This window comes from Salvia splendens, chromosome 2, assembly GCF_004379255.2.
Source record: "Salvia splendens isolate huo1 chromosome 2, SspV2, whole genome shotgun sequence".
NCBI classification, from domain to species: Eukaryota; Viridiplantae; Streptophyta; class Magnoliopsida; order Lamiales; family Lamiaceae; genus Salvia; species Salvia splendens.
The window spans coordinates 7,823,273-7,838,334 of NC_056033.1; the positions used below are offsets into that span (position 1 = coordinate 7,823,273).

At 40.2% G+C, this 15,062-nt stretch overlaps 1 non-coding gene across 1 annotated transcript; it reads right to left on the reverse strand.

Moving 5' to 3' along the window:
* Positions 1-14,989: 14,989 nt before the first annotated feature.
* Positions 14,990-15,062, reverse strand: TRNAR-UCU. The gene has a single exon. It is a non-coding gene; the product is annotated as a tRNA-Arg (tRNA).

A 15,062-nucleotide genomic window follows, 5' to 3' on the forward strand; every position in this document is an offset into this window, starting at 1 on the left:
TATTGGGACCAAATATTCGTTGTATTATGGAACCGGAAAAATTATACAACGGACATTTAAAAAAATACAAATAAAAACACCGCCACCGTCTACTCGGCGGAATCTGATTCCTCCTCCTCTTCTCCGCTGCCGCTCCCCCCTCCCCCCGCCGCATCCTCAGACAACCCCAGCTGATTCTGGATCCGACACATGAGCTTGTAGTATATACCTTTGGTGATCGAGTCGGTTGCGGTCTCGTAGAAACGGTAGTTGTCTTGCAGTTGTTTCATCAACTGCACATCTAGGTTCGCCCTCAAGACCTCGTGGGAACCAGTGGCCATGTATGGCGGTATAGGGGCGGGCTGTGAGATGCGCGATCCAGACGCAGCCGTCGAGAGGCGGGAGGCACCTGCAGCCCCTCTAGCGCTTCGGTTAGAGGCTTGTTGGCCCGGAAGCGTGGGCGCCTAGAGTGTGTAGCGGAGGGCTCTTCGGTTTGGGCGTCGTTGAGGTCGATTGATTGCGAGCCGCTGCTGTAGTCCCCGACTATGTTGTGTCTAGTGCGCTTCGCCCCAGGAGCTCCGCCCCGCTCTTGTGCACAGTTGGGCCTGAATTTCGGACAGTGCTCGAGAACGAGATACTCCTCCCACATGGTGAACTTCGGCCAGCCTTCCGTGTTGAATTGGGTCATTGGCAGTGCCTTGACGTCGGCTTCGCTTCTGCCACTCTCGGCAGTGAGCAGGTTGTTCTCGTATATGCCCACAAACCTCTTGGTGCCCTCAGAATCCTAGACCACTTTTTGCAGAGTTGTTCCCCATCAAGCGGTTTGGCGCCTCTCGGCTTGAACTCGTTGTATGCCAACAGGACGTGCTTTCAAAAGCTCGGTTCGGTCTGATCGGTGCCCACTATGGGGTCCGATGTGACGGCATCCAACGCCCTCGCCACAGCATTGGACTCCGCTTTGGTGTAGTGCATGGCCCGTTTACCACTGGCCCCCATTGCCTCGCTGCCCTCGCCGCCACCGCCGCTGCCGCCTCCTCCTCCGCCACCGCCGCCTCTGCTTCCACCTGCCCCACTGAGCCCGCCGACTCTCGTCGGAACAGGCGTATCTGGTACGCCCGGACTAAGCAGACCCATCATCGTCTCCAGTGCGTCCAAATCCGCTTCGATGAAAGGAGATTGGTTGGATTGGAAAGGGGTCTCCGGCTGCGGATGGCTAAGCGCGTCCAGGTCGGGTCTGTAATCTCCAAACGCCGAATGACCCAAATTCCTCTGAAATGAGGTCTGGCCTCGAAATTGGGTCTGTTGTCACGGCGGGGAGGTCGGCGACCTCGTGTTGCCTGAAGGGGGCGTGGGATTCGACCTCCACGGCTGAGGAGGAGGAGGAGGAGGAGGAGTTGGACTCGAACCCCACGGCTGGGAAAGATGGCCGCCATATCCCGATTCGTCAGTTTCGGGTGATTCGTCGTCTCCACCGTGCATTTTTAGAGAGTGAATTAATGGAGAGAGTGTGAAATGGGTAGTGGAGGAGTGGTATTTATAATAAAATTTCGAAAATAATTATAAAATAAAATAAAAAATGGTCGGACGCTGCCGGCACGCCCGACGCGTCCTCGCCACCTTCTCGCCGAATGGTCGTCCGCCCCAAAAATACGTCCGCCTCGGGGCAGATGCTTCCTACACTATAGCGCGGCGCGGCGACGGCGGATTGGGGGCGGCTGGCCCGCCACCCCTATAGTGGATACCCTAATACAATGTTTGACTTGGATTGAAATCCTTTTTAGCACTGTTGTTTCAGTAAATACTAGTATTAACACACCCGTGTTATGCACACGACATATGACTTTCACTTAATGAATACAAATTTTAAATATTTCAACAGAAATAAAAACTCATATCATTATATACAATGTACTTCTCCCTTCTCACTCTAAGTGAAACATTTCCTGTTCAAAACAGGATTGTATACGTTTTTATTTTGTGAGTTGAGTGAAAAAGGAATAGAATAAGAGTACGATAAAGTAGAAATAATTATGTATCCATTTCAGAAAATGTGTTAATCAGAATAAGACATATCCATTTATATACTTAAATTTCCCTGGTTCTTTTCTTTCCTTCAATTTTCTCGAGGCCGCCCTCGCCGGTCGGCTTTCGCGTCTCCCACTTAGAAACATTTCCGTCCTTAGATTTAGATATTTATTCGAGAATTAATTTGCTTAGCTCCGAGACTCAACTCTTAATTAATTCTAGTCCAAAATAAATTAAATAGGTCTCAATCTGTTATCACTTAATTTAATTTCTCCGGCCCAGAAGTGTCCTCATTCTTCAACCTAACGTTAAACTAATCAGCTGACCCAACATTTTAGTTAGGACTTTAGGCAGCGCCACTACTTGAATCAAATTGGTCCACTTCTTCTACTTGAAATGTTTGGGCCAAAAATCTGAAATTGATGATGAACAAATTTTATTAAGAATTTGGGACAAGAGGGATGTAAGGGGGTTGCCGTCTAAGGGTGAGGGCGGCGGCTGATTTGAGGATGGGCGAAGGTGTAGGGTTGTGGGGATCGGCGAGTGGGGTATGGGTATCGATGAGAGAGAAATGAGGGTTTATCAATGAGAAAGGATGCATTTTTTTCCGTCTTCCAATTTCCATTTTCCAATTTGTATTTTCTATTGTCCCAAATTCTTAATAAAATTTGTTCATCATCAATTTCAGATTTTTGGCCCAAACATTTCAAGTAGAAGAAGTGGGCCAATTTGATTTCAACGAGTCAGGCGAGGTGGTCCTGGGGTATTATAGTTCGACGATGGATGGGTCGAGGTACCGTCGGCGCCAAGGCCGCTTGTTCTTCCCTCTCCGCTGATTCCTGCACACGTGCATGAATCAGACGCATCATGTGTTCATAATGCCCACCACTAGCACTAGCACTAGCACTAGCACTACCAGCCATTCCGGATATATAAAAGAATGTAGAGAGAAAAACTTGTTAAAACAAGTGGTGCAAATGAAATGCAGTTCAACGAGCCGTATATATAGAAATTAAAAAAAAATTAATGCAATAAACGGAAATTCCGCACGGACGTCCGTGGGAGTCAACGCAATGGCGGACGTCCGCACGGCCGTCGCGACGGAATTCTGCGGAACGCCGCGGAACTGCGGTGCCCTCGACGGAATTCCGTATCCGTGCATACCATGCACAATGGCGAACGTCCGCCGCGAAATTCCAGCACGCCAGTCGAAATTCCATCGGGACGGGCGCCATTGTTGATTCTCTAATGCTCCCCCTACACCATACAATGAACAAACCCACATGATTCTCGAAGCACTCCATTTGATCAGTGGCCCCCTCCACCCTTCAATCATCTTATGTTATGGGGGCCTATATCACCACTCATTGTTTATTGCATATTTTCACCTAGTAAAAGAGAAATAAGCATTCCAAAAATACGTATACATCATAAGTATATATGTTCCTTTTTATACTATAAAATTATTTATAGTGTAGATTGATAAACAAATTGAAATGGGCTATTTAGTTTATGTGCTCCTCGTTGAATAATTATTCTTGTTTGCTATGAAACAAAAGGATCAATATACTATGTTGAATTATTTTAATGTTGATTTTATTTTATTAATAAAAATGGGTACTTTTAGAAGAGGGTGGTCGTGGGTTTTTGGAGAATGTGACACTTGAGAGGATGTTGGTCCTTTGAGATTTTGTTGGAAAGTATATTAGGCCATCCGCAACGCTATCACTTAATCGTCCCTTAAATTACTATTCATGTCCACATTGTACTTTTTTACTCCATCTCTTAAATAAGGGACGGAACCTGCAACCCTCCGTCCCTTAAATTACTATTCATTAAATTTCATTTTTTATTTTTATTTCCAACCAAATTCAATTTAAAAAAGCACACTTCATTAAAAATAAAATAAAATTACAACATAAAATAAAAATACAACCTAAAATTCAAAAAAAATAAAAAAACACATAATTAAAATCCTAAAAAAATAAAAATGACATAATTTAAAATATAATTTTATAGAAAATAAAAAAAACTACTCCGCCGGCGAATCATCCCCCGGAGGCGATGGAGGTGCACTGAAGCCGTGAGGAGGCGGAATGCCAAGTTGTGCCGCCATAAACGCAATTCTGTTAAGATAGGCTTGGTATTGGGGAGGTGTCATGTGGGAAGTGTCCGCCATTGTGGCGGTCATGTACATGGACATAAGGGAGTTTGAGGGTCCCCCCGAGCCCGCCTGGCTTGATTCGGCTCGGCTCCTCCTCCCTCTAGCCGCCTTCGCCTCATTTCTCCCTTGCGGTCGACGGCGCCCACGGGAGGACCCACAGGCATCGTCTGCCGGGGCCTCAACCTCCTGCGAGGCAAACTCTTGTGGCTCGCTGCCCGAACCGCCCTCACCAGACGAGTATTGGCCACCCGTCGTGTTCTTCGTGCTCTTCGAGGTCGAGCCCGAGCTGGACCGGACACCGTCGGCCCACCTTTCCTCGTCCTTGACGACCTCCCAAACATCGACATATTTGAATTGTTAACCGGTGTTGTCGAAGTAGACCCGCAAAGCCGACCTCAGAATGTCGGCTCCCATGGCTCCGCTTTGGTAATGAGCCGCTTCATTCTTGTGGATGACGCAGAATCGTTTGACCTCTCTGTCGATTCGGTCAAAGTGAGCGCAGAGCATCTTATATGTGCGGCGGCGGGACCCCTTCGGCTTAATCTCGTGGTAGGCCTCTGTGACCTTTTCCCAGAAGCACTTCCGGGGTTGTTGATTCCCGACGATGGGATCGTACGAGACGCTGATCCAAGCGTTGTACACCGCAAGCGTTTCTTTGGGGTCGTACGGATGCCGACCTAGATCCTCCTCCTCCTCCTAAGCCTCCGCCCTGGAGCTCCCACCGCCTCGGCCTCCTCCCCCGCCTCGGCTTTCTTTTGGAGTAGGATCAACGAAATAATCCTCCCCGAATCTGGGATAATCCCTGCGAATACCTCGGGGCGAAGGGACGGGCGTATGCATCCACATCAAAATGGGGTGGTTGGTACCCCCTGGCGTCGACGAACCCTGGGTGCCTGGCGTCGACGAACTGGAACCACAACCGAGGACATTGTACATGCCCCCAGTCGCCGAACGCGTTGATGTCGAACCCGCCGGAGCCGCAACCGCCAGAGTTTTCGTCGCTGGACATTTTGTGATGAGAGGTTAGATGAAAATTGGAGAGGAAATGAAGATGATTTGAGAAGAATAGATGTGTATATGTGTGTGAAATGAGGATGAATTAAGAGTATTTATAGAGTAATATAACGGTAATATTACCGTTTTTCATTTTTTAATTTAATTCCAATTTTTTAAAAAACTGAATTATTGTATCAGCGTGACGATGCCCACTCGCAGGCCGGCGAGTGGGAGTCACGCATGGCGCCGGAGTGCGCCACGTCGGCTCGGCGCGTGGCGAGACGGAACGCGGAACGGGCTGGGGACGAGACGGGGCGCTGCAACGCGTCACGCCGTCGTCCCGTCCCTTCATGACGGAATACGGGCCACCCGCGTGACGCATGGCTGGTGGCCTTAGTGACTATGGTCCAATATTTAAGGCCGTTGAATTTATCTTCTTACTATTATTTTTTTACTATATGCTATTCCCATCAGCTTAATAAATTTGTACTATTATTTTTTTTGTTTCGTTCCAATATAATAGAACCAATTCCAAATTATATGAATGCATAATATAGTAAATATATTCGATTTTCAGAAGAAATTTTTTTTAAAAAACGGTAATATTACCGCTGAACGGTAGAAAAAATGTTTTTTATTTTTTTCCTTTTTTTATTCTATAAATACTCCTTTTTCATTCTCATTCTACACACAAACACACATCTATTATTCTCAAATCATCTCTCTTTCCTCTCCAATTTTTGTCAAAATGTCCGGCGACGGAAACTTTGGCGGCTCCGACGGCTATGACTTGAACACGTTTGGCGACTGGGGGGCATGTACAATGTCTTGGGTGCTTCCGGTTCATGTTCGCCGACGCCGGGCACCCAAGGCTCGTCGAAGCCTGCGGGGTACCAAACACCATATTTTGATGTGGATGCATACTCTCGTCCCTCCGCCCGAGGTATGGGCAATCGCAGGGATTATCCCAAATTAGAGAGAATTTTCTGAATGAACCCACTCCGGAAGGAGCACGAGGCGGTGGAAGCTCCAGGGGTCGCACATTTGACGCCGAGGAGGAAGAGGAGGAGGAGGAGGATGTAGGCCGTCATCCATACAGCCGCAAGGATACGATGACTCTGTTCAACGCTTGGGTAAACGTCTCGTACGATCCCATCGTCGGGAATCAACAAACCCGCAAGTGTTTTTGGGAAAAGGTCACCGACGCCTACAACGAGAATAAGCCAAAGGGGGCCCGCCGCCGCACCTTGAAGATGCTCCGCAGTCATTTTGTCTGAGTCGACAGAGATGTCAAAAAATTTTGCGGGATCTACAAGAATGAAGCGACGAATTACCAAAGCGGAGCCAGTGGAGCCGACATTCTGAGAGCGGCTTTGCAAGTCTTTAAAGACGACAGCAATAAAGAATTCAAACATGTCGATGTTTGGGAGTCGATCAAAGACTTTGAAAGGTGAGCTGGCGGTGTCCAGTCCACCACGGGCACGAGCTCGAAACGCACGAAGCACACGGCGAGTGGCCAATACTCGTCTAGTGAGGGCGGGTCAGGCAACACCTCACAAGAGGTTGAGGGCACGGCCACCGATGCAGGGGGCTCATCCCGTTCACGCCGTCGGTCGCAAGGGACCAAGGCGGCGAAGGTGGCTAGAGAGAGGAGGGGCCGAGGCGAATCAAGCCAGGCGGGCTCGGGCTCGAACACCCTAATGTCCATGTACTTGATCGCCACGATTGCTGACACTTCCCGCATGACGCCTCCCCAATATCAAGCCCATCTTGCCTGAATTGAGTATATGGCAAGACAAATTGGTATTCCGCCACCAAGTAGCTTGAGTGCATCGCCACCGCCTTCGGGGGATGATTCGCCGGCAGAGTAGTATTTATAATTTATATAAAATTGTATTTTATATTATGTTTTTTAATTTTTTTAGGATTTTAATTATGTATTTTTTTTAGGATTTTAAATTGTAATTTTATTTTATTTAATGAAGTGAGTTTTTATTAATTGAATTTGTTGGAAATAAAAATAAAAAATGAAATTGAATGAATAGTTAAGGGATGAGATTGTTAAGAGATGGAGGGATGCATGAGCTGTCTCTTAGTAAATAGATGGGGTGAAAAGTACAGTGAAACCCATTAATAATGAAGAGATGAGACGGTTAAGAGACGTGGATGCAGATGGCCTAAAGGACGCGCGTTACGCGGACAAGGGCGTATGAGCAATACACTCGCTGCACGCTAGCTCTTCCCATTGTCCGCCAATCAATGTGCATGTGCTGACCCCTCGCTGACGTGAGGGTATGCCTTAATTTCTTCATTTTTTAATTATTCTTATTTTAATTTTAAAATATGATTTTAAATTATCATATAATTGGCTCCAATCTATAATAAATTGAGGCATATTAGTAGATGAAGCATCAAATCTAGCCTGATTTCATTATATTGTTATCAATAACTTAGTCTCGAATGCAAGTTTGTAGGAACTCTTGAACTTGACGAAATTAGAGAAATGATTCAGGGACAAGATACCATTGAAAATACAAGAATAAATTTAATTACTAAAATTGCTCGCAAACAATTATTGCAATTATAAACCCAAATAAAAGATAGCAGATTTGATGATGAGATTGTCAAGAGAAAAAGGTAAAGTTAGAAGAATAAAATCTCATAAATTTATAACTTCTTTTTAGGATAGGATTAGGGAGAAGGTTTATTAGAATAGTTCTTCTCTAATCTTAATTAGTGAAGGTCCACGTCCACCTTGAGATTCCATCCCACTCATACCATTTCTTTAATCTTGTTAAAGATTGTTTTTTATTTTATTAATTTTATTATGTGTAGTGACCATTAGGCATGCACACGGGTCGGAAACCGCCGGTTCCGGTTCATGAACCGGCGGTTCACGGTTCATCATTACCATGAACCGGAACCGACCCGCTAAGGGTCTCGGCGGTTCCGATTCCGGTTCAAAAAACCGTCGGTTCACGACGCTGTTCAAAACCTCCGATTTTTGGCCTGAACCGCCGATTCCGGGCCGGTTCGGCGGTTCGTAATTTTTTTTTTGCATTTTTTATTTGTTTATCTATGAAATGTGCGTAAATAATATTCAAAAAATACGATGAAAGTTGCAATTTTATTGAGATTACAAGTTACAACAATTACAAATCACAAAAAACATGAAGTCTTGAAGTCTTAAACAAAAATTTAAATACAACGAGACTACTAGTCTACAACTACAACGAAGCTAATTACAAATTACAAAAAAAACCTTGAAGTTCTGAACAATAAATTTATAAGTATATATACTCTTAGTCGACGAAGGAGATCTTTCTACATAACTAAATTGAGGACACCTTTAACAATTCAACCTTAAATGTTGAGTTTGGTCTAACAATCAACAATTATAGTAGAATTGTCAAAAGTTTCCCAAATTTAGCCTTATAGAGAAATCTACTTCATTGACTAGAGTATATACAAATACAATTATTTAATTTTATTTGCATATTTTTTAACTAGAAACAAATGGGAAAAAAAAGAAATAAAGGAAAAAGGATTTGAGCTCAACTTAAATTTAAAATTTAAGTTGAGGTGCCTACGTATCCCCAATGCTCATTTGCATTAGGGAATCAACGCCCACGTAGTTCTCTTACCTTACTTACCTATTTGGCTTGGCCGGCGGTTGACGGTTGGCCTACGATTCATCCCCGGTGAATTCTTCTTGTGATTCCTCCTGACGATCATCCCAATCATTTTCTTGTTCTCTGACGTCAGCTCTGGCTCAATCATCAAGTAACATCATAGTTTCCATATTTTTCACGGAGAGCTTACTTCTTGATTCATACAACACACGTGACCCAACACTAAAAGCGGACTCGACGGCGACAGTGGAAGCCGAAACAAAAAAAATCTCATTGGCCATTGACGCAAGTATGGGAAAATCTTTCTCGTGTGTTCCCCACCAATCGAGGACGTCGATTTGGGCGGGAGGAGTAGGACCTTCATCACCAAAGGAAAAGAGTGGATCGAATTATAAATCTAACTCACTTACCATACCTGAGGTCGACCTTCCGCCGATGCTCTAGCTGTATAGGTCGGCTAATTGGGATTGCGCGTCGGGGTCATCATAATCAGCTTGAAATGAGAAGCCAAAGTTATGTTGTTGAGGGGGGAGGTCTTCTGACTTGGTGGGTACTGTTATACTTGGTTTCATATTCGGTGTAGAGAGCACGCAAGTTAAACTCGAAGGTTTGTTGGATAATTGATCGGTCCGGGAGGTTTATTTGAAATGTTTCTGAGAGGTCTACTCCGAATACGTCACTGGTATCCGATTGCAATGCTTTAAGTGGACCAAGATCAATAGAACTCAAATTGTTATAATAAAAATCAAAAATCCTAGAGGTACCGGCTAATTTCCATTTTGGATCCAAGACTTTTGCAATAAAAAACACCGTTGGAATCTCACTGAATTACTTAAGCCATTTCTCAATCATATAATATAAAACACACATCAATTCAAGTGAAGAGTAAGCATTTTTCATCGCAGTTTTAAAACCAAGTGATATATACATGCAATGCTCTAAAACACGAACAACAGTGCAATAATAAACACCCGATAATTCAACAGTTGCATTTTTGAAATATTTGAACAATTTAAATAAAGTCACGCTATGATCCCAACAACTATGCGAAAGATATAAACCAGAAACGGGATAGGTTCTAAAAAAATCACACAAACAATCTTTATGCGTCAAAGTAGAATTCAGACAATCATATGTCGAATTCCATCTATGAGACACATCCATGGTAAAATTTGTATATCTTACATTCTTTTGATTGCAATACTTCTCCCAAGCTTTGCCAATAGGTGGCTTTTGATGGATTAATCTAACTGCAGTTCTAATAGGACTAACATGCTTTTGCCATAATTCAAGAGCATCTTGTACACATAAATTCAAAATATGACATATGGATCTTTGATGAAAATACTTACCTCCAATAATCGGAGCACAAGCCACAATCAAGTCATTAATACTTGCAGTGTTAGCAGTTGCATTATCAAAACCAATAGAAAATATCTTATTGTATAATTGAAATTCATTCAAAACTTGAATAATTAAAGAAGCAATTTCGGGTGCAATGTGTGGTGTCTCAAATTCTCTAAAACCAATTAAAGGTGTGTTCAAAGTCCAACTATTGTCCACAAAGTGAACCGTAATACCCATGTATGAATGCTGGTTAAAACAATCAGTCCATACATCTGAGCAAATGTTCACTTTGTGTCCCAACTCCAAACATTGTCTAACGGTAGATCGTTGAACGGTCAATCGACCTACTCTTTTGATAGCTACGTTCAAACCACTTTGCATAGTAACCTCAAATTTTTGTCATCATAAACATTAAAAGGAAAATGCTTCATTGCAGCCCATCTAGTCACAACGTCAGCAAAATGTTTTTAAAAAGAGGCGTACCTGACGAGCATGAGCCACCGGGTTGGAAGTTTAATTAGGTTTGGGTAGAGGTAGTGCCACATTCTACCGGATGCTTTGTCACCAAATGACGACGGAGGGTGCCATATCCCCCACCACTCGCAAATTTGTAGACTTTATCACAATAGTTACAATATGTATGAAACGCCGATGTCTCTTCTTGAGAATGCGGATCATGAGGACTTGGAATCACCACCGGGACCTTCTTGTAGTGTTTAACAAAAATATCAGATTTCAAAGCTTTTGTAGTGTTAGTGGGTGGAGGGGGAGGAGGCATGTCATCATTTCCGCCGGTGCTGGACGGAATACGAGAATGAGATCTATCATCATTATTGTCCGAGTCCGACGATATAGACACGTCGTACTCGTCATCTTGTTGGGAACCACCGCCCCTACCCCCACCTTAATGCATTTCAGCGAGTAGCATGGCGGTCCTATGATCTTCTTCTATCTATAAATATTATATAAGTTGAAGTTTAATTAGGAACACAAAAAAAAATAAAAAACTCAATCTTATGAAATTATGAATTGTAAAAATAATTTTATTTTTTAGAACTTACTTGCATGCGTTCAGCCGTCACGCGGGAAACCTCTTCCATAACTTCTCGACGACTAGGTCGCCTTGATTTTGAGGGACGACTACTTTGATCTTAGGCAATTCCTTTGCCCCAATCACCACATCTCGGTCCACCACGAGAAGAAGACATAGTGCAAAATAAAAGTAGTATGGAATATGGAGTATTGAATAAATGGTAAATTACGAACACAACAACAAATATAGTAGTAAGTAGTAACTAGTAAACAACTAGAGCAATTAGAGAGAATGAGGAGAGAATAGAGAAATTGAGATTGAGAGAAGGAAATCCTTGTTAACACAAGAATGTGGTGAGTAAAAATGATGGGGGCAGTAGGGTATTCATAGGAGTAAAATTGGAAGAAATAAAAATAAAAAAAATTCAAATTTCAAATTCGGCCGGTTTACCGCCTGAACCGGCGGTTCAGTCCACGGTTTTTGACAGAAACCGGCGGTTTCTGGCTGAAAACTGTCGGTTTCTGACCGGTTTCAGGCCTATACAATGCCACCTATGCTCTGCCACCTAAAAAAGCACCTGAACCGTCAGAAACAGCCGGTTTTTCTGCACACCTAGCCGGAATCCCACCGTTGGAACCGTTGAACTGCCGGTTTGAACCAACGAACCGCCGGTTACGGTTCACGATATTCCCAAACCTGAACCGGCCCACTTGAACCACCGAACCGCCAGCCGGTTTGAACCACCGAACCGCCAGCCGGTTCTGAACCGCCGGTTAACCGGCGGTCCAGTTCGGTTTGTGCATGTCTAGTGACCATGTTACGCTACCTGTATAAATACAATGCAACAAATTCGTAGTATAAAATTAAATCCGAATATAATCAATGGGCTAGGGTATATTTGAAGGCTGTTTCTAAAGCGTTACATATATGAATAAGAAACTAGTAACAAAATGGCAGGAGTAATAAGCATTTATATAATCTAGTACCACAAGTGGTTGTAGGTTTTAATACACTATTTATAACTCCGTTGAGATGAGTAAAGATAAATTAATAAAAATTGTATGTACTAAATGCCCTTCAAATTTGAGTTGGATAAGATTATTTTATTTTAATTTGGTAGCATCATTATATATTTTTATGACTAATTTGACCCTATTTACAATTGTAGGAGGAATATTATATTATTACAATTTTTTTCTTAATCATTTATATTGTTTAAAAAATATGTAATTAAATTTATTCTTGAAAATATTCACCTTTATTAAAAGATTCACAATTAAATTTTAGATAGAATAATCATTCATAGAATTTTAAAAGGAATAAGTATTAATTCATTTTATTTAACCATCACAATGATATGAAGATAAATAATTACAAAGTAAAAATTGAGAAAAATACACTTTTATTTGAAAATTATCTTTTATCACATCATATATATATTTAAAAATTATTGGTATTTTATTGTTAATTTCAACTGTTATTTTGCAAGTATTATTATACATTACGTATTGGTTGATCTTTCAAAGAGGACAAATTATTCGTTTACAAAATAAAAATCACTTCATTTAAATTTATTTAATATTAATTTCTTTGTAATAAATATTTGTTATCTTTTAGGAATTTTATTTTGTTAGTATATAGTATTTCTTTATTTTATATTGGGTAATATACATTGATAAGTCAAAATGATAATTTTATGTAATTAAGAAACTATCATCATTGAATGATATTATGTGGATGTATGACATTGTTATAAATATTACTCAAGTACATATAATACTACCTTCTAATGTATAGCTCTTGTTCCATAAATTGATAAGATAATGAAAAATTAAAATTATGTGATAAATCACTATATTTTCAATATTTCAATTAGTGAAATATTTTAATATTAATTTCATAATTATTTATATAGTGGGTAAAAAAATGATGATTGCAACATGTGGCACCCAACATGTGACATATCCTTTATATATATAACTACAAATAAATTGATATACATTATATTGAATTTATATAATAAACCCCTATAAATTTTAGACTCATATTATAAAATTATTTTATAATTAATATTTTGTTATATTTTATAGTAATACCAAATGATAATATTAAGGTAATTCGATGATAGAAGGTCGTCGCATTCGACGTCCACCTACGATTGTTACACATTCTTCAAGTGTATTATTAATTATTATTTTCAAAACATAGAGTATTAAATAATTATGTCTTAATTCGTGTAATTTCGACAAAAGTATTAAATGACCATGTATTGACCTTTCTTTTCATATTTTTCCATATGATAATATTGTATATGTAAAATATTTGAAATCACTAGCTTCAAATTATATTCTGAAAATAAAAAGAAATAAAATAAAATACAATGTACAGTTAGGGAGTTGATTAAAAAGAAAATTATAATGAAATGAAAGGGACTCTATAACTTTATTAAGCTTCAAACGTTAAGGAGTTGATTAATAAAGTTTAATTTTCTTTTTGATATTTAGTTGAAAGTATTATTATCAATTCCTTAATTAACATGAGGGATTATAATGTAAAATTAAAGTACAACTAAAATAGGTAACTTACTTAATTCTTGCAAATAATAGAAATTGATAAATATACCCCAACTTTGTATATACAATTTTTGTTAATTTATCACTACCCTTCCATATTATTGCATAAAATGAAATGGACGTCTGTCCAAGCCCACATAAGTTATATAACAAGAAGTATCAAATGGGCCCGGTCCAAGCATCAATATAGGCCTGCATAGGATCTTCCTTCAAAATAATGAGGTAAGGTTGAGTACTGGGCCGATAATGAGATTTGGATATGTCACATTTTCTTGAAATAATATGTCCAACCAATTGGATGTTGAGTCATTCATCCGTTCCATACTCTCTCTACATGTCAATTTATGGTTTGTTATCTTTGATAAACAAAATATATATATATAGATAATTTTTGAGTTAATGGTGCGTATGTCCCATTTTACTCTATATCAGTTTTACTTTCTCCGTCTACAATTAACTGGTATGAGTTGATTCGGCTCGGGTTTTAATAATTGTATGAGTACATAATACGGTAATAGAAAGTGGAGGAAAAAAGTTAATGAAAGTATAAGTTTCATAATAAAGTGGGAGTGAAATAAGTTAAAATGATAATATAGTTTCTTAATAGGTTGCTCAAACTCAATTTCAACCTAACCTTTATCCAATATGTGAAATTTTCAGGTTTCTAATTGTCGGATCGATAAGGATATAAACCTAATAAAACATTACTCATATCCATTAATTTCATGTGTATTTAATGCGAAATTAGTAAAGTAAGTCGAAAATCAGAAGACAAAGTTATTAAAATGCTATGGAGAATGAGAGTCAATTCATGAGAAAAGAACTTTAAAAAAACAAAAATGGACTATTTCTTTTAGGACAAGAAATTACTAGTAGAATATAGCATGTTTAACTTTAAGGAGATATATATATATTTGCTTTCAATTTTAAATGTAAAATAAAATAATTTCAAAAGTCGTGACACTCATGACCCTAATTTTGAGAGTGAAGCTTCATCTTACTTGAGTTTCATATTTTATGTACCAATGAACTATCTCACTGAGAACAAAATGGTCGGCTACCTATAGAATGCCGTAAACAATTCTACATATAGAATCACAATTTTTGTTGCTTTATTTATTTTATTATTTTCTTTAATTAAGTCATTAGATCTCATTAGCAATGCACCAGTTCTATTTACTCTAAAAATTGAAAATAAATGTCAATAAATTTTTTTCAAAAAAGTAGTATATTTAAAAAACACGCCCAGTGGGACTCGAACCCACAATCGCCTGATTAGAAGTCAGACGCCTTATCCATTAGGCCATGGGCGC